This window comes from Prionailurus viverrinus, chromosome B4 (genome assembly GCF_022837055.1).
Source record: "Prionailurus viverrinus isolate Anna chromosome B4, UM_Priviv_1.0, whole genome shotgun sequence".
Taxonomy (NCBI): Eukaryota; Metazoa; Chordata; class Mammalia; order Carnivora; family Felidae; genus Prionailurus; species Prionailurus viverrinus.
In genome coordinates, this window is record NC_062567.1 from 67,646,895 (window position 1) to 67,671,736 (window position 24,842).

General features: G+C 37.3%; 1 long non-coding RNA gene across 1 annotated transcript; it reads right to left on the reverse strand.

Annotated features, from left to right (window-relative positions):
• Nucleotides 1–1,339: 1,339 nt before the first annotated feature.
• Nucleotides 1,340–5,140, reverse strand: LOC125171130 (uncharacterized). The gene is made up of 2 exons (XR_007154199.1): nt 4,924–5,140; nt 1,340–1,781 (listed from the first exon to the last, which is right to left on the reverse strand). It is a non-coding gene; the product is annotated as an uncharacterized LOC125171130 (long non-coding RNA).
• Nucleotides 5,141–24,842: the final 19,702 nt, after the last annotated feature.

A 24,842-nucleotide genomic window follows, 5' to 3' on the forward strand; every position in this document is an offset into this window, starting at 1 on the left:
TCGGGCTCTGCGCGGACCTTGTGGAGCCTGCTTGGCATTCTCTCTCTCTCTCTCTCTCTCTCTCTCTCTCTCTCTCTCTCTCTCCTTCCCCACTTGTGATCTCTGTTTCTCTCTCAAAATATACAAATTTTTAAAAAAGAAAATAAGAAAACCTGCTCTACCAGAGAATCATAAATCAGATAGTGTGGGTCTGTGCTTTGTCTACTTAGTGGATTCTCCGATTTATGATGTCCTCAGGTACTGAAGGGTGTGAAGGGCACCTTGCTTTTTTTTTTTTAACTCTTTCCCCCTCCCCTGATATTGATTGAGAGCAGAAATAAATAAGTAAAGGAGTAATATATAAACTGAGTGAAAATATCTAGGCTCTGACCAACCAGGCATTAATCTTGCTCCCTTATTGAGTCTGTTGAGTTATGTTACTTTCATCTATTGGAATTCAAACTGGTTATCATTCTCTTTAACTTTTAGTGAGTTTTCTTCACACTTTAGCATGCTATAAATTTGGTCTGTGGTCAAAGCAGTTTTAACTAAGAATGATCACCTGAAATTACAATACAATCCCTATGAAAGTATGACTTGAATTTTTTCAAGATTTTTCTTTAAAGAAAAATGTATGTTTTTATTTTATTACTTGATAGAGATTTTCCATGTGTGTTAACATGAGTATGAAATGTGTGTTTAGTAATAATTTGCTTAAGCCCAGTGGTGTTATACATATTTAGCATAAATGTCACCACTCCTAAACTACATTATCAATATCAGTGTATTTCACTGGGCTTATTCATTCTCTATGTCTTATTAATGAAACTAAAAAACTCCAGGTAAAATCTATCACTTTTTGTCTCTCTTCTCTAGCACTCTGTGCATACTTCCAGCCTGATGCTTACCACCAGGTCCTATGTCCTGCCCAACTTTAGGGGGACATTCACACTGTGGCCTTTTGAATAGCTGTGTGTGTTCAAATCCAGAGGGCATCGTTTACATAGGCCGCAATGTGAATTTACCCCTGGAGTTGTGCAACATGGGGGCTCTGCTTATGTTGTTAAACCATAACTATTAACTTACTAATAGTTAATATTAACAGATTAGTTATCTGTTTGCCCCACTACAGAGAAAGGTACTTGAGGACAAGAATAATGTCATGTTCAACATCACATTCCTGTTTCTAGCAGACTGCCTGGCACATTGGTAGTGCTGAATAAACGTTTATTGTGCAAGTAAATAGGCAAACACATTTGATTCATGGAATAGTTCTCTAGAAAGCAGTCATGTCATAAGTGCACCATGTGATTCAGATGTCCTTCCACCATCTTTTGTTGCTAGACTAAAACTTAGCAGCTTAACAGAAGAACCATTTTATTATATCACGTGATTTTCATGAGCTATGGAATTCAGGCAGGGTTCAGCTGGTTGGCTTTTTTGGTTCCACATGGCATCAACGAGGGGCTGGGGATAGCTGGTCTGGTCTGGAGCATCCCAGATAAGTTCATTTACATGCCTGACTCCTGCAGTGAGGTGGCTGGAACAGCTGGTGGTCAGGATTGCTTTCCTTTTAGCTGGTGGTCAGGATTGCTTTCTTTTTCCTCGTGGCTGGTTTGGGCTTCTTCACAGCAGGGTGGTCTCAGGGTAGCTGGACTTCTCACATGGCAGCTCAGGGCTTTAAAAGCAAGTGCTATCAAAGATCAAGTCAGAAGATGCAAGGCTCACTTCTATGGCCTTTTGTTGGTCAAGTAAGTAGCTAAGGCTGGCTTAGATTCCAAGGGAAGGAGATTACACTTTACCTATGAGGGGAGGAAAGGCAAAAGATTTTTGACCATCTTTAATGTGCCACCGATATTTGCATCCAACCTTTATTTTTTACACTTGATCTTAGCCAAAAGGCCAAGAAGTGATGTATCCAACCTTTATTTTTTAAGAAAGAGGTTAAGTAAATTGAGAAGTAACTGACACTACTAAGGTGTATATGTTTCGTGACTTCTATTAGGAGTGGCATCTTTTCCACCCAATCTCCCAAATCATCTGCATCTATAGCTGTGCATGTGTCAAGTTTACAGTATAAATAAGGAAAGGGATCTTAGTAAACTTTTGAGGTCAATTTCACCATTATAAAGTGTCTTTACAAGGTTCCTGAAAATTAACTTGAAAGTTTAGAATATGTTTTATGCATTCTGTTGAATAATGCTGGAGACAGCACATTTCATAAATATTATCATTAAACTTCAGGGGAAAATGTCAAAGATAATCTCCCACTGTCTATACCTAGGAATTTTAAGGTGTATGTTAGAGATATCTGATTTTTACATACTTCCGGGCTAAAAGTATTGTGGCCATTCCTTCATGGAGTTGTGTGTGCTCTGGTTAGCTCATCTGTCTCTGTTTGAAGGGTTCAACTATGACTTTCTGAGGGGTAACCTTGCCCCTGCCTATTTAATCCCTTGACTCACCATAAAGTAGTTCTCTGGTGGTCTTCTACGCAGGGGCTTATACTTGTTTGTTTTCTTAGTCTTCACCGGAGAATATCAATCCTACACACAGCTCAGCTGCTAAAACCTAAACTCAACTGGCAACAGAATACAGCTGTTGTCCAGCTACTTGGAAGGAAGTATATATAATCCCTTGCCACTGAATACCTTTAAAAGCTCAATGGAAAGAAATAATATTTGTGGAGGACATCCTGGAAAGCACCATCCTATCTCTAAAAACTCACCCCTCTCCCCTTTGGTTAAGTCAGACAAGTTAGGATTGCCTGTCTTAGAATGCATCACTTTGAATCTGATAGATTTGCCTATCATAAAAGACAGTCTTACAAACTCCCTGCAACAAAGTAAGAATGCTGAGTACATCATACAAAGTTCTCACTACACATATGAAATGAAATATTATTCTTCAGTTTTAGTATCAAGATTACTTGTTTACTCCTATGTGACTGGTTTGTTTTTGTGGACACCATGAATCATATGATCGGTCAGATTTCCTTTTTCTGCTAGCTGATAGCAAGTCTGTAGACAGTGGCTGGACTCTGCCAAGCGTAAGTGACTTCATGGCATTAGATGATCTGCATTAGGGTAACTCCTGGTCCCACTGAACTCTTCTAACCTTATTTTCCCTTTGTCCACTTTTTCTTAATTTTAAAAACATAAATTATCTTGCTATGTTTTAAGTGAATCCATGACTTGCTTTAAACCATTTTAAGAACAATAATGGGGTACAAATTAATAAAAATTCAAATGAGCAGGTGCTAGGGACCTGCTGGTCTATTTTTCACCTATGCTGGGATAAGGTAGCTCCTTCTAGAGTTGAATTTAAAACCCCTGTAGGATAGCATTAATATTAATATTACTGTTTTTAATTATTGTAAATAGATATAGCTAAGCCTATGGAAGACTCACGGAAAGAGATACCTAATTCTATTGTGCAATTATGTAGTCACAGAGAGTTAGCATCTTGGGGAGCAGGGAGGACTCAAACCACAAACCTTACTATGCAAATGCTGGTCTTGCAGAGGGAGTGTCTCATTCTGATGCCTGAGCCTGGGGCAAGGGATTCTTGGCATCTTAGCCTGGCACAAGGACTTTAACTCCCACAAAAACAATCTTCTAACTTGTGTTTATATGTAGTAAAAATATTACTGCCATTATATATGGTATAAAAGTGCATATAAATACCTATTTTAGACACATAAGTATAATTTTTGAGTTTATGTGGATATCTAATCATAATTTTGCAACACTGTTTCTATGAAAAAAATGTATTCCAAATTTTAAATAGCCTTGTTAGTAAATCTACTGAGCCAGGGGCGCCTGGGTGGCTCAATCAGTTAAGCCTTCGACTTCGATTTGGTTCATGATCTCATCTGGGTTTGAGCCCCACGTCAGGCTATACGTTGGAGCCCACTTCGGATTCTCTGTTCCTTCTCTCTCTGCCACTCCCCCGCTTGTGCTCTCTCTTTCTCTCAAAAATAAATAGATAAACATTAACAAAAAATTCTGACCAAGATTTACTTGTGGGCTGGGACTTCTTTTGCCTGTATTTGTGCTTATATTGAACAGATCTGGAGGAGGTTAGAAAATGAATTTAGGTCACCTCTTCATTTAACACATCAAGGAAAGATAATTAATATTACAAAGGGTTTTGCTTTTTGCAATTCCTTAGTAAAGGAATTCTCCTCCTTGATAGTTTACATGTGTGTTTCTTTACAAAACTATAAATATTATATCTTTATTTGTAAACTTTCTTTGTACAGTATGCTACTAAATATATAGTGGCTGAATTAGAGGGGAATTGAAAAACATATTTAAACTATCACTTATTTAACAAATGTTCAACTGGTAACTGCTTAATAGTGAAATTAATACTGCATAAAATTACATTTGGGACTATATTTAAACAAGTAGAAATAAGAAAATGAGAATGATTTTAAAAAATAAGATTCATGAGAAAAGTAAAAATTCCCAGAGAATGGCTCTTGGCTATGTTTATTTTGAACAGATAATGAAATCAAATTAACTTTTCTTCTTCATATGATAACCCTATTTATCTTGTGACAACATCTTTGCCACCCAAGTGATGAGAGTGGGTGTTTAGAAAGGTCCATAATAGCCCCCTAAATGTAAAACTCTGAAGAAAAAGAGGCGGCAGGGCATTGCAGTTAGCTTCTGGATACATTTGAGGAAATATCTGAGGAAGGTGTGTGTGTGTGTGTGTGTGTGTGTGTGTGTGTGTGTGAGAGAGAGAGAGAGAGAGAGAGAGAGAGAGAGAGAGAGCACACACGTGCGGGGGTGGGGGGGGAGAGCAAAGGGAACTGAACAAACATTTATCTGTTAATCCTATACTGGCAAAGCATTATTCCAAGAAATCCAGAGTGAGAGAAAAGGAAAAGTGAGATAAAGAAGGAGAGAAAACAAAAACCAGGAGGTCCATTACCAGGCCGACCACAGCGTCGCAGAAGGCACAGCCGACTGCTTTGTCTGATGGGACATCTGAGAGGCCATATGCTGCATCTCAAAACAACCATTATAGGAGGACTAGGGGTAAACCATTTATCTGCTGGTTCTTTCCAGCATCATATCTCTCATTGGTCGGCCCCACAGGGCATTCTCAGCCCTGAAACTTTGCCTTGTATGACTGGGCGGCTCTTGCTGTCCTGGTGACAGCTGTGTGTGAGGGGCTTCTCACTGGGTGGCAGTGGACAGAGCAAGGCCTTTGTGACTGTGGGGGATGTGCTGAGCTGTCTCTAGGGTTACGATCATGAGTGAAGTGGGCAGGGCTGAGCCTACACTGAGGTCAGCACGTACACTTCAGATAATCTCTAATCTTAAATTTTGCAGAGCCACCAACAACTATACTAACATTTGTTTGCTGCTTACTCTACTCCAGGTTTTATTCTAAGCATTTGATTTACATTATCTCTTCTCACACTCAAACACATGTAAAAAAGACACTACTATTATTTCTATTTGATAGGCAAGTGAACTGAGGCAGAGAGGGTATGGAGGAGCTGCCTAATAAATCTTGATCACAAAACATCTAAGCCTTACTCTGTCAAAGCTGGGCAGAGCCAATTAATCCACTGAATGAGGAATATACTTTAATTTTATGTCTTTCCAAATAGTTGACTTCAATAGTTTCAGATTTCATAACAATTTTATGGATAACAATTAATTTATAAGAACAACTTCCAGTCGAGTAGCTTTTTAAGAAGTGTTAGAACCAGTGTCTCTGTGATCAGAGCCTTGTAGATTTCCTCTTCACTTCAAAATGTCTTCCTTTTGATGATTTCATTGCAATGTAGTATCTCTTTCAGAGGGAAAAAGGAAAAGAGAAGAAATTCAGTGAGTATTCATGGGTGATCAGATCTCCAAAATGGTTGGATGTAAAGACTGGTCGAAATAAAATCCTTAGGAAATCTAGAGTCTTTGTTTAGTGACCACCTTCTCTCGCCCCACATAGTGTGGATGGCATGGAAGAGTCCTTCAGTAGGCTGAGCTTGAACTACTGAATTGAAAATTATTGCACTCTGATCACTCATGAGTAACTTTCCGAAGGATGGACAATTGTGGATAACTTAGCAGCCAACCGACAAAAGAAATGCCATGAGCAGAGCCGATTATTTTATTGTCATTCAATTGATGAATAAAGTGGATGTGGGCTCGGTGTTATGATTAATAATAAGTCACTTGGTTATGTGTTATGTGCACAAAGAAAATTCCACATCTTGACCTTGAGAGAAAATAGTCTTGTAATTTGGGGGGTAGTCTTAATGTAATTATTACCATCTGGGTCTTTTGTTGAATTTCCCCCCATTTCTAATGCTGTTAGCAGCAATATCCTTGATTCTGTTATCGAGGATCCCTTGGAATAATAGTGACCTCACAGGAATGATTAATGACTCTTAATCAGAGAATGGGGACAGGCGTCCAAGCACCAATTCAAACACTGAATATAATTAGCATATTCACTTTTCAGAAGCCAGTCACTTTTTGTTATGGTTTGTGCTGGAGTTCTTGGACTGAAACTTGTAAGTAATTATTTCACATCCCTTTATTTATTGCAATGACCTCTAATGCTAAGCATGCTTTTAATTTTGGGAGAAGACTGCCTGTTGCGTGACTTCTTAGGGTCTCTGCTTTTGATGTTGGATAGTTTGTCCTCAGTAATAGTCTAATTATCCCTCTGGAGGAGATGTTTTGTTTTCAAAGGAGATTATTCATGGCTTAAATCGGATACCCCAAAGCTGCCAAGTAATAAAAAAGATGGTTACGATTCTAAATCTTCTTGCCTAACTACTAAGTAAAAGCCAGAAATGTTGGTGTTATTTTGGTGACCACACTATTGCATTCTTCTTGCAAAACTGCATAATTGAAGGGGTGGGGTCTGGTTTGCATTCCATCTAAACTGACTTTTATAGCCCTTAGAAAGCTGGAAATCTGCTTCATGTTTAATATCTCTTTCTACAACAGATTAGGTTCATCCTTTTTTCACTTAAATCACTGAAAAGCATCAATGTTCAGGGTTTTTTTTCCAAATCCAAGTGATGGATACCCTTAATATCTTTTTATGCTGAAATATGTTCCAATACAATCCTCTATTGTTGATCTCTTACTTTTATGTGCAGTCTTAATGTGCCAAATGATTTAGTCCCAACTTTATTTCTTAATAAGTAATAAATAATATTTCATTGGTGAGCAAATGCATATGTAACATCTGTTTTGGTAAGCTGGAAATTTCCTACCTTGTGGGAAGCATTTCAGAGCATATCTCTTCCCTATTTTGCACTTAGCCTGGAAGGAAGTTCTTGATGCCTGGATGCAGTGTCTGTCCCCACCCACCCTCCACCCCCCATCCCTGATTCCCCCACCTAGGGTTAACATAAGATGGGAACCAAAGAAAAATCAAACAATGAATCTCAAAGACCAGAAGTAAATATCTGAGCCAAAAAATCTGAGTCAGAGATAGCACTAAAATAGTTCCAGTTATGGAATGATGAATTAAAGAGATATGGCAAACATGATAAAATCCCCTAGCCTGTCTGCCATAGCACCATGCCTGAGAGTCCCGCCTAAATCTCTCCCCTAAACCATTCCACATGGATGCCTAGCTTGTTCTCAAAGGAGGCAGCTTTTCATACCTGCCTTACTCAATGTTTCTGGACACCACTGCACTTTAGTTATTTTTTTTCTTTCTCCAGGTAAAATAAATAATCACTATTTATGACATACTATATTTATACAGCCCAGAATAGTGACTTGGTTACCTCTCAAATACTTTCCAATCATGGTTCTGTAACCTTCAAATATAATACTATTAGGACATATGGGCTAGGTCTCTGTACAGCCAACATAACTGCTATTGTACAGGAAGTTATACTGTAAAATAAATGTGACTTCAAATCTTAGTCAAATACAGATAAAAATCCTTCAGGTTTTATATCGTCTTCCCCGTTAGCAACATCTTTTAATTTTTCTCCTTTATTCATAAAGTGTAGGCAAATTCTTTCTTGTAGTTGTATTGATTTAGATATCCCTGCCTGAATGAGTAACTCTAGACTTTTTTTGCTACAAATTCCCCCTCTTTAGTGCCCACTTACTTCATATTTTACCTTGTTTTAGCTCATTTTTCATTGCCTTTTTCCTTAAAACTATTTTCAAAAACTTGAATTTTCTGTCTTTTAGGGCTTTTAAAAAAAATGTCTTATTAAGGTCTAAACTGACTATAGTCTCTTTCATGCCACTAGCCAGTGAGTACTCCTTGAATTCTAAAAACAAAATCATTTTCCACTTGTAAATTCATATTTCATTCAAGTTTTTGGACATTTTTCTTTGCCTTCTATTAATAGGTAGATAACTATCAATTCTTGGCCAAAAAAACAAATAGGAAATTTCATCTACATTTTTAAAAAAGATCTATACAATGTAGTATTTTTCTTTTAGTCTTACAAGTTACAGTGAAGTTAACCTTCCTATGTAATTAATTGCCTCATACTGAAAAATGTCACACATCAGTCATCTGTCTTTTCAGAAGGGACCACTGCCCAACTGCCATGCCCAAGAGTGAGTATGGATTTAAAAACAGTTGACAGAGTGTTGAAGGAATCAACTGGACAGATATAAATGCTTGTCTCCTAGGAGTTAACTCAAGGTCCACATGTCCTATCACCTTCCCATAGTATGAAGGTATTTTGTAAGTAATAAAAGTATATAAGTATAAATTCTTCTCCTTCTCTTTTTTGGTAATATTTACAATGATAATTGTAATTGCTATTATTACTGTTAACAGTTGGTGTAATAGAAGAGGTTTTGGAGCCAGGCAGAGTTGGGTTTGAATTCCAACTCCACCATTGTGTGGCCTTGGACAAGGTACTTCTCTTCCTCTGAGTCCTAGTGGCTTTATCTATAAAACAGCAGATAAGAACACCTACTTATTGTGAGGCTATAGTTGTACACCTAAAGTACTATTCTACTGTCTGACACATAATATTTCAAAGTTCTTTTATAAAAAGTATTATCAATACCTCAGCCGCTTCAAAAACTGTTTTAAGACATAAAAGAAGTTATTTAGCTATATCAAATCAGAGTTTCATAACTAGAAGAACCTAGAAATCAATGATTTATAAAGGTTTCTCCAATTTTACGAGCACAGAAATGAACTTTGATATCTTCAGAACCTTCAGATTGCCAGGAAGACAAGGTATCTGAGATACTTCTGTAAGTATCTGTGAAGAAGATACATTCTTCTTCTGTGAAGAAGGTAGCTCTCAGGGAGGACTATGAGTGCTCTATAAGATTAATATCAACCTAGTTGGAGAATCCTACCCATCCAATCTCCTTACTTTAGAGATGAGGAATCTGGATCTCAGAGAGTTCATGACCTCTGTGGTATTGCTGAGAACTAAAAAATGGTTTGCTTCCCAGTTGAATGCTCTTTCCATATGAAGTTATTTTGAGTCAACTAGAAAATCTGCAAGAACATCAAAACAATGTTCTTTCTTCCTCCGACCCAGTAATAACTGGTTAAGGATTTAGAATGCTTTGGAGAAAATCCTCAAAGCAGCTGCAGGTCCTCAATGTTCCAGAATAGATATTTTAAGTTCTCTAAGCAAAAATTCCTGATAAAGATCTTCTATTCACAGTAGCTAAAAAGACTTCCAGCTCTCTTTCTACAAAGTGGCTATTGAGACCTCAAATACAAGATGATCTCCTTTGAAGTAGCAGGAGGGAATGAACAGAACTCTAGAATGGACATCAAAAAAGTCCTTGATCCTAGTTATAACTCAATTCTACCTTTTATGTGGCATGAGGTAAGCTTTAGATATCTCTGAATTTGAAGTTATTTTTGACTCTTCTTTTTTTTCACACACCCTGTATCTAGTCCAGCAGCAAAGCTTGATGGTGCTATCTTTAAAATATATCTAGAATCTACAAAACAGATGAACATAAGGGAATGGAAGCAAAAATAATATAAAAACAAGGAGAGGGACAAAACATAAGAGACTCTTAAATACAGAGGACAAACAGGGTTGCTGGAAGGGTTGTAGGTGGGGGGGATGGGCTAAATGGGTAAGGGGCATTAAGGAAGACACTTGTTGGGATGAGCACTGGGTGTTATAAGTAGGGGACGAATCACTGGAATCTACTCCTGAAATCATTTTTGCACTATATGCTAAATAACTTGGATGCAAATTAAAAAATAAATTAAAAAATAATTTTAAAAATTTAAATAAATATATATATATATAATCTGACCACTACTCACCACTTCTGCTGCTACCTCCTTCATTCAAGCTGCCATCATTTCTTCTCTGGACATTTAAATAAATCTTCTAATGGGTCTGCCTGCTTCTACCCTTTCACCTTAACATTTTAATTAGTAAGGGTAATCTTGGAGTTTGTTAGCCAAGCTCCCACAATAGATCTGTCCCTTGTTTAACAACCTTAATTTGTTCTTAAAAACCCTGCTGCTAAGCAAAACCCTGCTGTATTATACAAGAAGGTGTTTTCATTAATTTCAATAGAAAAATTATGAAGAATTTCACTGCAACCCAAGGTATAAAAAATGTTTACAGATAGGAAACTATTTTAATTGAACATAAGTATATTCAATTGTCATAACATTGTGTAAGCAATTAACATAAAATTGAAAATAAATCAAATTGTGTATAAAATGTAATGACATGAGGGTTTATTGTATTCAGCAAAGGAGGAAAAGACTTGATGGCCGATGCTGGTTGGTAGACAAGTGTTGTGGCAGATGTCCATTGTGGAGTACATTCTTCCTTTGGAACAATTTTCTTTATCAATGCTTTAACAATTTGAAGGGTCATGGTTATTTTGCACTCAAAGTATACTTAAAGTTATAGCATAGAAACAGGTCTTTAGTCAAGGTAATAGCTAAAGATGAGAGCACTTGGAATGATGAAATAGTCTATTTGGTACATGGAGAATGAGAAGTCATAAAAAATTCACCTCTTCATTCTTCTGACTAGGCATACCTAAGCAAAATAAAATATTTTTAGTTTATCCAAAGAAGGTACACAGTTCAAATTTATTCCGACTGATGTTTGATGAATAATAACTGTTGAGTCACCTAAAATAACATGTTCTCCTCAAAGACTGCAATGTCAAAATATCATTTCTTATGCTTAGTTGCTTTCTGTGCTTTAGGAAATAAATACCGCTATATCAAACAAAGAACAAGTTGTTTTAAAAGTGGGACAACTTTTGAAGAGTCATTATGGCAAAGAGTGGTTAACTGAATAGAAATATTGTTTATGGTAAATCTGTGTTTACTGGTCTTTTATTACGGTTCTTAATACTTTGTAGGGCAGTGTAGAATATCGCTGACTCATTTATAACCCAGGAATCAGAACACAGGGAAGGGTGTTCACCTAACATATCTCACAATCAATTAATTCAACATGCACTTTTAAGTACCTTATATAACAGGTACCCTGAGAAGATATGTACGTCAAAAGGAAAAGGGTTATCCCCATTCTCAAGGAGTCCTCAGACTAGTTGGGGAAGAGGAGGGCAGATGTATAAACTCTATTATAATATTAAGTGCTATAGTGTGGAGTGCTATGCACATTCTTGTCAAAACCTGTTATGTTTTCCCTTTTTTTTATTTTAGCCATTCTGGCACGTGTGAGGTGATATCTCATTTAAGTTTTGATGTGCAATTCCTGATGATGAGTGATGTTGAGCATCTTTTCATGTATCTGTTTGCCATTTTTAGGTCTTCTTTGGGAAAATGTCTATTCATGTCCTCTGCCCATTCTTCAGTGAGTTGTTGTTGGTTTTTGTTTGTGTGTTTGTGTGTGTGTGTTGAGTTGTATAAGTTCTTTATACATTTTGGAGACTAATCCCTTATTGTATAGATCATTTATTATTTTTTCAAAGTTTATTTCTTTATCTTGGGGGGGGGGCAGGGGAGGGGCAGAGAGAGAAGAAAAGAGAGAATCCCAAACAGGTTCTGCGCTGCCAGAGCAGAGCCTGACATAGGGGTTGAACTCATAAGCCATGAGATCATGAACTGAGCTAAATGGATGCTTAACTAGATGCTTAACTGACTGAGCCCACCCAGGTGACCCCTGGATATATCATTTATAAATACCTTCTTGCATTCAGTAGTTTGCCTTGTTGTTTTGTTGATAATTTCTTTCATGGTGTAAAAGCTTTTTATTTTGGTATAGTCCCAATAGTTTAATTTTGCTTTTGTTTCCCTTGCCTGAGGGGACATATCTAGAAAAATGTTACTATGGCTCATGTTAAAGAAATGACTACCTATGTTTTCTTCTAGGGGTTTTATGACTTCATGTCCTACATTTAGGTCTTTAATCCATTTTGTGTTTATTTTTGTGTGTAGTGTGAGAAAGTGGTCCAGTTTCATTTTTCTGCATGTAGCTGTCCAGTTTTCCCAGCACCATTTGTTGAAGAGATTGTTTTCTCCCCTTGTATATTCTTGCTTCTTTTGTAATAGATTAATTGAACATATATACATGTGCTGTTTCTGGGCTTTCTGTTCTGTTCCATTGATCTATGTCTCTATTCTTGTGCCAGTACTATTCTGTTTGGATTACTACAGCTTTGGAGTATACATTGAAATCTAGTATTGTGATACCTCCAGATTTGTTCTTCTTTCTCAAGGTTGCTTTAGGGCTATTCAGGGTCGTTTATGGTTCCATACAATTTTAGTATTGTATGTTCTAATTCTGTGAAAAATGTTGGTGTTTGGATAGTGATTGCATTAAATCTAGAGGTTGCTTTGGTAGTTTGGACGTTTTAATAATATTGGTGCTCCAAGACCATGAGCATGGAATATCTTTCCATTTGTTAGTGTTATGTTCTATTTCTTTCATCAGCATTTTATAGATTTTGGGGTCCACGTTTTTAACCTCATTGGTTAAGTTCATTCCTATGTATTTTATTCTTTTTGGTGAAACTGTAAATGGGATGGTTGTACTAATTTTTCTTTCTGCTACTTCATTATTAGTGAAATAAATGCAACATATTTCTGTATGCTAATTTTATATCCTGTGACTTCACTGAATTCATTTGCTAGTTTTAGTAGTTTTTAGGTGGAATCTTTAGGGTTTTCTACATATTATATTATGCCATCTGCAAATAGTAAACATTTTATTCCTTTGTTACCAATTTGGTTGACTTTTATTTCTTTTTCTTGTCTGATTGCTGTGGCTAGGACTTGTAGTTCTATGTTGAATAGAAGTGATAAGGGTGGACATCTTATCTTTTTTCCTGATCTTCAAGGGAAAGCTCTCAGTTTTTCACCATTGAGCATGATGTCAGCTGTGGGTTTTTCATGTATGGACTTTAATATATTGAGGTATGTTCTCTGTAAACCTACTTTTTGAGAATCCTTATCATGAATAGATGTTGTACCTTGTTAAATGCTTTTTTAGCATCTATTGAGATGATCATAATGTTTTTATCCTTTCTCTTGTTAATGTGACATTGATTGATTTGTGAATATTGAATCACCCTTGCATTCCTGAAATATAAATCCCACTTAGTCATGATGAATATTTTTAATACATTGTTGGATTTAGTTTGCTAATATTTTATTGAGGATCTTTGTATTCATCAAAGATATTGGCCTATAGTTGTCTTTTTTTTGTAATGTCTTTATTTGGTTTTGGTATCAGGGTAATGCTGGTCTCATAGAATAAACTTTGAAGTTTTCTTTCCTCTTCTATCTTTTGGAACAGTTTCCAATATTTGGAAAAAGGAGCTCTTGTGCACTTTTGGTGGGAATGCAAATTGGTAGGCACTGTATGTGGAAAACAATATGGAAGTTCCTTGACAAATTGAAAATATAATTACCATATGATCCAGGGATTCCACTACTGGGTATTTACCCAAAGAAAAAAAAACAGCAATCTGAAAATATATATATACACTATGTTTATTGCAGAATTATTTATAATAACCAAGATGTGGAAGCAACCCAAACATCCAGCATTGATCCATAAATGAATGAATTGAATGAGTAAAGAGTAATTGTTTTATATATTTGGGGGCTCCAGTGTTCGGCGCATAGACATTTATAATTGTTAGCTCTTCCTGATGGATAGACCCTGTAACTATTATATAATGTCCTTCTTCATCTCTTGTTACAGCCTTTAATTTAAAGTCTAGTTTGTCTGATATAAGTATGGCTACTCCAGCTTTCTTTTGGCTTCCAGTCGCATGATAAATAGTTCTCCATCCCCTCACTCTCAATCTAAAGGTGTCCTCAGGTCTAAAATGAGTCTCTTGTAGACAGCAAATAGATGGGTCTTGTTTTTTTATCCATTCTGATACCCTATGTCTTTTGGTTGGCACATTTAATCCATTTACATTCAGTGTTATTATAGAAAGATACGGGTTTAGAGTCATTGTGATGTCTGTATGTTTTATGCTTGTAGTGATGTCTCTGATACTTTGTCTCACAGGGTCCCCCTTAGGATCTCTTGTAGGGCTGGTTTAGTGGTGACAAATTGCTTCAGTTTTTGTTTGTTTGGGAAGACCTTTATCTCTCCTTCTATTCTAAATGACAGACTTGCTGGATAAAGGATTCTTGGCTGCATATTTTTTCTGTCTAGCACCCTGAAAATCTCGTGCCAATTCTTTCTGGCCTGCCAAGTTTCAAAAGAGAGATCAGTCACGAGTCTTATAGGTCTCCCTTTATATGTGAGGGCACGTTTACCCCTTGCTGCTTTCAGAATTTTCTCTTTATCCTTGTATTTTGCCAGTTTCACTATGATATGTCGTGCAGAAGATCGATTCAAGTTACATCTGAAGGGAGTTCTCTGTGCCTCTTGGATTTCAATGCTTTTTTCCTTCCCCAGTTCAGGGAAGTTCTCAGCTATTATTTCTTCAAGTACCCCTTCAGCACCTTTCCCTCTCTCTTCCTCCTCTGGGATACCAATTATGCGTATATTATTTCTTTTTAGTGTATCACTTAGTTCTCTAATTTTCTCCTCATACTCCTGGATTTTTTTATCTCTCTTTTTCTCAGCTTCCTCTTTTTCCATAACTTTATCTTCTAGTTCACCTATTCTCTCCTCTGCCTCTTCCATCCGAGCCGTGGTCATTTCCATTTTGTTTTGCATTTCATTTAAAGTGTTTTTCAGCTCCTCGTGACTGTTCCTTAGTCCCTTGATCTCTGTAGCAAGAGATTCTCTGCTGTCCTGTATACTGTTTTCAAGCCCAGCGATTAATTTTATGACTATTATTCTAAATTCACTTTCTGTTATATTATTTAAATCCTTTTTGATCAGCTCATTAGCTGTTATTTCCTGGAGATTCTTCTGAGGGGAATTCTTTCGCTTGGTCATTTTGGATAGTCCCTAGTGTGGTGAGGACCTGCAGGGCATTTCCCCTGTGCTGTGGTGTATAACTGGAGTTGGTGGGCAGGGCCGCAGTCCGACCTGATGTCTGCCCCCAGCCCACCGCTGGGGCCACAGTCAGACTGGTGTGTGCCTTCTCTTCCCCTCTCCTATGGGCGGGATTCACTGTGGGGTGGCGTGGCCCGTCTGGGCTACTTGCACCCTGCCAGGCTTGTGATGCTGGGGATGTGGCATATTAGCTGGGGTGGGTAGGCAAGGTGCACTGGGGAGGGGGGAGCAGGAGGGGCAGGCTTAGCTCGCTTCTCCTTAGGTGATCCACTTCAGGAGGGGCCCTGTGGCAGTGGGAGGGAGTTAGATCCGCTGCCGGAGGTTTGGCTCCACAGAAGCACAGAGCTGGGTGTTTGCATGGAGCGAGCAATTTCCCTGGCAGGAACCAGTTCCCTTTGGGATTTTGGCTGGGGGATGGGCGGGGGAGATGGCGCTGGCGAGCACCTTTGTTCCCCACCAAACTGAGCTCTGTCTTCCGGGGGCTCAGCAGCTCTCCCTCTCTTTGTCCTCCAGCCTTCCCGCTTTCTGAGCAGAGCTGTTAACTTATGACCTCCCAGACGCTAAGTCGTGCTTGCTGTCGGAACACAGTCCGCCCGGCCCCTCCACTTTTGCCAGCCAGACTCGGGGGCTCTGCTTGGCCGGCGAGCCGCCCCTCCACCCCGGCTCCCTCCCGCCAGTCCGTGGAGCGCGCACCGCCTCGCCGCCCTTCCTACCCTCTTCCGTGGGCCTCTCGTCTGCGCTTGGCTCTGGCAACTCCGTTCTGCTAATCCTCTGGCGGCTTTCTGGGTTATTTAGGCAGGTGTAGGTGGAATCTAAGTGATCAGCAGGACGCACGGTGAGCCCAGCGTCCTCCTACGCCGCCATCTTCCACCACCTTCCGAGTAAAGAATATGTAGCATACACACACACACACACACACACACACACACACACACACACACACAAGAATATTACTCAACCATAAAATCATGAGATCTTACCATTTGAAACAACATGGACTTAGAGGGTATAATTCTAAGTGAAATATGACAGAGAAAAACAAATACCATATGATATCACTCATGTGGAATTTAGGAAACAAAACAAATGAACAGATAAAAAAGACAAATAAATAAACAAAAAAACCCCTCATAAATACAGAAAACAAACTGGTGGTTACCAGAAGGTAAGTGGGTAAGGAGATGGGTGAAATAAAGGGGATTACGAGTACACATATGGCGATGAGCACTGAGTAATGAATAGACTTGTTGAATTATTATACTGTACACCTGAAACTAATATAGCACTGTATGTTAATTACAGCTCAATTAAAAAATAATAATAAATAAATAAAGAGTGCTCCAGCAGACAGTTAGGAGAGAACCACTAATTCTGCTGGGGTAGGGTTGAGTCTTCAAGGAGTAACTCAGAAAAAGAAACATCTTAAGATGAACCTTGAAAGGGCCTAAAAATAGAGGTGGATATGGGACTGTGGGTAGCCCAGGCAGAAAGATAGTATCTGAAATGGCATAGAGTCATTAAAATGAGTCTTTTCCTCAAGAAGTAGCACCTCTCCATTTATGAGCTTTCATCAGTGTTGATTGTGCTTTGTTTCATATTTAGGCAACAAAATCTACTGAAAGGTTTAATAAGGGGAAAAATGATCACTATCATCTCGATCCACAAAGATGTGAAAATATCATTTACTGCTCGAGTTATCTGTTGCAAGAAAACAATGCACCCAAAACTTGAAGGCATAAAGTGACAAGCATTTTATTACACTTATGAATTATATAGGGCAGGAAGTTGAAGAATAGCAGGGAGGGCTTGATTCAGCTTCATGATATCTGGCTGCTCAACTGGGATATCAGAAAGCTGGGAAAGCTGGGATGACTTAAATAGCTAGGAGTTGGAATCATTTGGAGAATCCTTCACTCTGATGTATAGCACCAAGGCTGAGATGACTTAAAAGCAGTGTTCAACAAGACTATCTATACATGAATTCTCTATGTTGTTTAGGTTTTTCCCAGCTTAGAGGCTGGGTTCAAAGATGAAGTGTCCTAAGAGGAAATATCCCCAAAATAAGCATTCCAAAGAACCAGATAGAAGCTGTGTGGTTTTTACTGAGTGAGCCTCAACTGTCACAAAATATCACTTTCTCTGTATTTTATTGGTTGATACAGCCCCAACAGAAATAAAAAGTTCATCTTTCTATGGCAGGAGTGTTAAAGAATTTGTAACCATTTATTTAAATCCTACATTTGGCGCATTATAAAATGTTTAATAATTACACTATAGTATTTTCTCCATAGGTTATAGAGGGAGGAATTGCTTTCTGGTATAACTGTCAGGTAAAATCTTTCTTCTTTTGAGTAATTGGTGTATTTTTACTTTATGGTTACTTGAATTATATAATTGTATTTCCTTCTTAAGTTTGGTGACTTGGAATACTTTTATGTTGTCATTTAAAATATTTTTAAGGAAGACACAGAGTAAACTGAAATATGTTTGTAGGCGACTATATTTGAGTTTTATATGCATATGGAGTAAGGACAGGGGAGATGTGAAGATAGTCAGGGGACAGGTCAGAAAGGCCATGCATGTCCTGCTAAGGACTGATTTACTTTATGTTATCTAATTTAATCTTTATATTTATCCTATGGTGCAGGCATTAACAGTTAAATTTTACAAAGATAATAAGCAGGATAAATTACTTTTTTGACTTTAAAGTTCAAGAGCAGCATGGAATTATAACTATATAAAATTTATTTGTCTTTCCTTTCATTATAACACTAATTTAAGCACTGGCTTTTACAAAAGTTTCTGTTGAACTAAATTAGAGCAGTGTTTCTAGAACTATATGTGGTAAAGAATCCACTTTATTTTTCTATTTTCAATTTGCCAATCACTGACATTCCATAAAAAGAAATTAAACGAAAATGAAGAAAAGACCTATAAAATACAAGCCCATTTTTTGTTATTAGATTTAATGGGTATAAAATTCCTTTGTCAAATTGATGGGGAGTTTCTAAACGCTTGCTTTCACTTTCTGTGCTTCGACTGGCAACAATTTTTGGACAATTGTCTACAGACAAATTTTGAGTAACATTGACCTATAGGATTATATTTAGGCAGAAAAAAAATTTTCATGCCTTGATCTCTCACCCGAAACATAGTCTGCCCTGGGTGCCCATCTCAGTTAGCTTTTTTAGTTTGTTGGGGTTTTTTTTTTTAAGAGCTGCATACAACTTACTTTCAGTGATTTATGCAGAAGAGTCAGCTTACTCCAAATTCCCTGGAGAATTGTTAGTGCTCAGCCCATTGTTTAGCCTCAGCAGGTTTCTGAAGACCAGAGAAAGTCTTCTGGTGATTAAGCAATGGCATATGCATGCTATGCTTATAATTTACAGGCAGCTGTGTCCTTCCCACAGAATTCTTCCTTTCACTGGAAGGTGAAGAGAGACTGGCTCTATCTGAATGCTGTCTGTATATGGGATGGAAAGTAGAAGGTGGCTGTATATTGATGCTGTATTTGTGTTTGCCAAAAAAGTACTCTAAAAATATCATATGTCTCTAGAAAATGTGTGTAGATTAAGAATTTTTCTTTGCATAGCTTGGCTGAAATTTTGTCAGAGTTTGTGGTAGACTGTATGCTACAATGAGTACTTTCTAAGCTTCTTTTCCAAGAAATAGAAAGAAATGCAGTTTCAACTTAATATCAGAGAAATTTGCCAATCTTGGATGCCTCATGAGGTTTGGCAACATCAGATTGGCATAACATTTTCCAAAGTGAATTTAAAGGGATTAGAGTTTGGTTTTCCTGATTCTTATACTTCAGCAGATGATTTCTCAGAATAAGTCCTTGTAGAGAAAACTGTGGTAGATCAGCCTAGCTAACACAAGTAGTTGTCAACCTTTATTGTTGACATTGAAACAACCTTTATTGTTGTTATTGAAAACACCAGGAGAGGGGTGCCTGGGTGGCTCAGTGGGTTAAGCGTCCAACTTCGGCTCAGGTCATGATCTCACAGTCCGTGAGTTCGAGCCCTGCATTGGGCTCTGTGCTGACAGTTCAGAGCCTGGAGCCTGTTTCGGATTCTGTGTCTCCCTCTCTCTCTGCCCCTCCCCTATTCATGTTCTGTCTCTCTCTGTCTCAAAAATAAATAAACGTTAAAAAAATTTAAAAAAAAAAAGAAAACACCAGGCGAGATTTTTTAAAATGCTGATTCCTGGGGTACCTGGGTGGCTCAATCAGTTAAGCATCCAACTCTTGATTTCAAGTCAGGCCATGATGTCATGGTTCATGGGTTTGAGTCCCATGTTAGGCTCTGTGATGACAGTGCAGAGCCTGCTTGGGATTCTCTCTCCATCCCTTTCTCTCTGCCCCTCCCCAGCTCTCACTCTCTTTCTCTCAAAATAAACTAAAAATGTTGATTCCTGGGCCTCATCTAGATCTAAATTCATTCTGGATTAGCACCTGGACGTGGATACTTTTTAAAAGCTCATATAATAATTCAAGTTTGAATAATAATCAAGGTTAGGAACCATTGCCCTGAAGGATACCATGATGGATGAGTCAATATTATTGGGGTCAAATTCTATTCTCATTATGTTACAGAAAAATTTTGCTCCAATAATTGATGAAAATAATATATGTGCTTACTACCTTTATTGTTGTATGTAAAATCCCAATCAGGTTGAGAAATAAAAATATGCCAAATAAATAACTAACAATAATTTGTTGAGTGCCATTATGAACTAAATTATATTATCCCAGTTTATCCTCACAATGTTAAAGAAGTCAGCTTTTTATTTTGGTTTTGGAAGTACAGACATTGAGGTACAGTTAGCTTATGAAAATTGTCTGTGGTCCTAATTTTAAAAAGGGAGAGTCCTGGACTTTTTGGTTTGAGGTCCAGTATCTATTGATTTATTGAAAACTTAGCATCTTAAAGTCAATGCCTTCTCCCCACTGATACTTTTGGCCCCAATATATGTCTCCATTCTTCCACAGGCCACCTTCTCCACCAACACCTCTAGGCTCTAAATTAAAATTTAAGCTCAATTCCTTGCCAGGTTTTGGATTATCCATAATTAATTCTGGGTCTATTCTCTAACATTAGCTCCCTCTCCCACTGTTTCCCTCTTGAATTTGTCACCTTTGAGTTATCCTTTGCTTTGAAACACAGCTGCAGGGCTGAAATTCTTGGTACTTAAATTTGATTTGTGTTTGGCCTGACCTCTTGCTTGGGAGATCTAGTCTATGACATACCTACAACACATCAATCCCACCCATGACCTCATTTGCTCCCCAAGTAAAAACAGAGATAAGACAGCTAAAATCTTAGCATTTAAATGATCTCATTTCATATTCTAAATGGGATTTCCATTTCATACAAGCACAAATTCAAATCAAATGGAATGAGTTAACGATTGATGATGAAGCTGAGATGACAATTTTCTGTGTTATGTTTCCATTCCATTTCTTCCACATGCATAGGGCACATGCAAATACTGAAAACTGAACAGGTTGCCTCTGTCTTCCATAATTAATAGCGTATGGGGATTCATGTGTTCATTAATTCATTTGTGAATGTGGTGTTTATGTGGGTCACATACCAGGTTAAAACCGCAGTGAGAACCTGCTAGTATCTCAAGAAGCAAACACACTTCTACGGCTACTAACTAGGACAACAACTCTGCCTCACAAACACACACCACTGGTCACCAAGGAAATGTGGTTACATTAGCACAACCAAATGACGTTGCTAGGAAAACCTAACCATAACCAAGACACCACCCCTTGCCAACACACTTTAGCAAAAGACAGAGATTATTTAGTTAGCTTTTGGCAAGAAGCCTGCCTGCCTTCCTTTCTTCCACAATATGTATCAAAATTTATTTATTTTTCTGTTATTTTTTTTTTCAATTTGAGTATATCAGACACCCAATGTTAGATTAGCTGTAGGTATACAACTTAGTGATTTGAAAAGCCTGTACATTATGCTATATCCATCACAAGTATAGCTATCCTCTGTTCTGTTACATTGCTATTATAATATCACTGTATTCCTTATGCTGTGCCTTCTTTTTTCATGACACTCATTCCATAACTAGAAGCCTGAATCTCTCACCTCTTCTTCATCCATTTTGCCCAACCCCTGACTCCTCCTCCCTCTGGAAACCATCCTTTGGTCTTTGTATTTATAGGTCTGATTCTGCTTCGTGTTTGGTTATTCATTTGGTTTATGTTTTTTAGATTCCACTTATGAGTGGTTTTCTTTCTCAGCCTGACTTATTCCACTTAACATAATACCCTCTACGTCCATCCATGTTGTCTCAAATGGCACAATCTCATTCTTTCTATGGCTGTGCAACATTCCATTTTATATATGTACCACATTTTCCTTTATCCATTCGTCTATTGATGGACAGACACTTAGGATGATTCTATATCTTGGCTATTGTAAATAATGCTGCAATAAACAAAGATGCATACACCTTTACAAATTAGCGTTTCTATTTTCTTTAGGTAAATACCCAAAAGTATAATTATTGGATCATATGGTATTTCTATTTTTAATTTTTTGAAGAACCTCCATACTGTTTTCCACAGTAGCCATACCTATTTGCGTTCCCATCAACAGAACATGAGGGTTTCTTTTTCTTCATACACTGGCTATTTCTTGTCACTTTGATTTTAGCCATTCTAACAGGTGTGAGGCGATATCTCATTGCGGTTTTGATTTGCATTTTCTGATAATGAGTGATGTTGAAAATCTTTTCATGTGACTATTGGCCACTCTGTATGTCTTCCTGGAAAAAATGTCTATTCTTGTCCTCTGCCCATTTTTAAATTGGATTATCTTTTTTTGGTGTTGTCTAAGCTCTTTATATATTTTGGATATTAATCCTTTATCAGATATATCATTTGCAAATATCTTCTCTCATTCAGTACATTGGTCTTTTTATTTTTATTTTTATTTTTTTTTTAATTTTTTTTTTCAACGTTTATTTATTTTTGGGACAGAGAGAGACAGAGCATGAACGGGGGAGGGGCAGAGAGAGAGGGAGACACAGGATCTGAAACAGGCTCCAGGCTCTGAGCCATCAGCCCAGAGCCCGACGCGGGGCTCGAACTCCCAGACCGCGAGATCGTGACCTGGCTGAAGTCGGACGCTCAACCGACTGCGCCACCCAGGCGCCCCTACATTGGTCTTTTTATTTTGCTGATGGTTTCCTTTTCTGTGCAAAGCTTGTTGTTTTGATGTAGTCTCAATAGTTTGATTTTGCTTTTGGTTACCTTGCCTCAGGAGACATATTTAGAAAAATGTTGCTATTCTGACGTCAGAAAAATGCCTGTATTCTCTTCTGGGATTTATATGGTTTCAGGTCTCATATTTAGGTCTTTAATTCATTTTTAGTTTATCCTGTGTATGTTGTTAGAAAGTGGTTCAGTTTTCCTGGCACCATTTTTTGAAAAGACTGTCTTTTCTCCATTGTATATTTTTGTCTTCTTCATCATAGATTAATTGACTATATAAATGTGAGTTTATTTTGGGGCCTCTATTCTATTCTCTTGATATATATGTCTATTTTTCTGCCAGTACTATACTGTTTTGATTGCTACAGGTTTGTAGTGTATCTTGAAATTTGTTATTGTGATACCTCCAGTTTAGTTCTTTGTCAAAATTGCTTTGGTTATTTGGAGTCTTATGTGATTCCACATAAATTTTAGTATTACTTGTTCTAGTTTTACGAAAAATACTGTCCATATTTTGACAGGGCTTGCATTGACTCTGTAGATTACTTTGGGCAATACAAACCTTTTTACAATATAATTCTTCTAATCCAGAAGCGTAGAATATCTTTCCATTTGTGTGATCTTCAGTTTCTTTCATCAGTGCTTAATAGTTTTCAAAGTACAAGTCTTTCAACTCTTTGATTAAGTTTATTTCTAGGCATTTTATTCTTTTTGGTGCATTTGTAAATGGTGGTGTTTTAAAAATTTTTTTCTGCTACTTAATTATTAGTGTATAAAAATGCTACCAATTCCTGGGTATTAATTTTGTTTCCTACCACTGTTCTAAATTCACATATTACTTCTAGTTTTTAGTGGAGTCTTCAGGATTTTCTGTATAGTATCATGTCATCTGCAAATAGTGTTTAACTCCTTCTTTACCAATATGGATGCCTCATTTCTTTTTCTTGTCAGATTGCTGTGGTTAGGACTTCTAGTATTATGTTGAATTATGTTGAAAGTGATGAGTGGGCATCCTTGTCTTATTTCTGACCTTAGAGGGAAAGCTCTCATTTTTCACCAATGAGTATGATGTTAGCTGTCGGTGTTTTATATATGACCTTTATTATGTTGAGGTTTTGATGGGAGAATATATATCTTGCAAGTTAAACTTAAAATCTTCCACTGCTAATAATTTTGCACAAAGTCACAAATAGTGTATTATTTTTTTTAATTATGTGTATTACTCTGAAGTCAAGTCTTTATGATGTCAAATGTTGTGGTTATCTGAAAATAATTTCTCTTTGTTTTATTTTTTTAATGTTTATTTTTGAGAGAGGGAGAGAGAGCATGAGTGAAGGAGGATCAGAGAGAGAGAGAGAGAGAGAGGATCCCAAGAGGGCTCTGTACACAAAAAGCCCAATGTGGGGCTTGAACTCAGTAACGTGAGATCACGACCTGAGCTGAAGTCAGATGCTTAACTGACTGAGCCACCCAAGCGCACCTCTGAAAATATTTTCAATTACTTGATCAATCTATATAAATAACCTGGACCAGGGAGGTAGTATAGATTTTTGAGTTTCAGCAATCTTCTACAGGTTCTCCATTCAAAGGATAATTTCATACTTAGACATTAAACAGTGTCACAAGTTTGTAGACAGTGTACAAAACCACTTCCCTAAAGCTGTAATGATACTATTTAGACATTCAGATCATTTTGATCCCAGTTGTTATGAAAAGAACAGCTTCTATAATTTGTGAGGTTTGAGTAAAAGTAAAAAAATAGGATGTACAGATTTCACTAAGTTGTGTTGCTACTAACAACATCAGAGCTGAGTCTCATAAGTAATTAGTACAACATATTGATCCAGCAGCAGTAGCCAGTTCTGTGACTACCAACCAGTCATGTTGGTAAAAATGAATTAAAGACCTAAATATGAGACCTGAAACCATATAAATCCCAGAAGAGAATGATTGGTCAATTTGTTAATAAATCAAGCTCACTATTGTTTGTGAAACAGAAGACATTGTCTTTTCATTTTCAACTAGATGTTGTTGGCAGGGATTAAATACAGATAAAAGTGAATCGATGCAGACAAAAATCAAGGAGATACAATTAGAAAAATTTCTTTGAAATTAATACCCCATTTAGAGAAGGGCTAATTTGACACTTTTATAGTGTTGAATTTTCCAGGAGAGAATATTTTTTGTTTTAATTTTAATAGACTATAT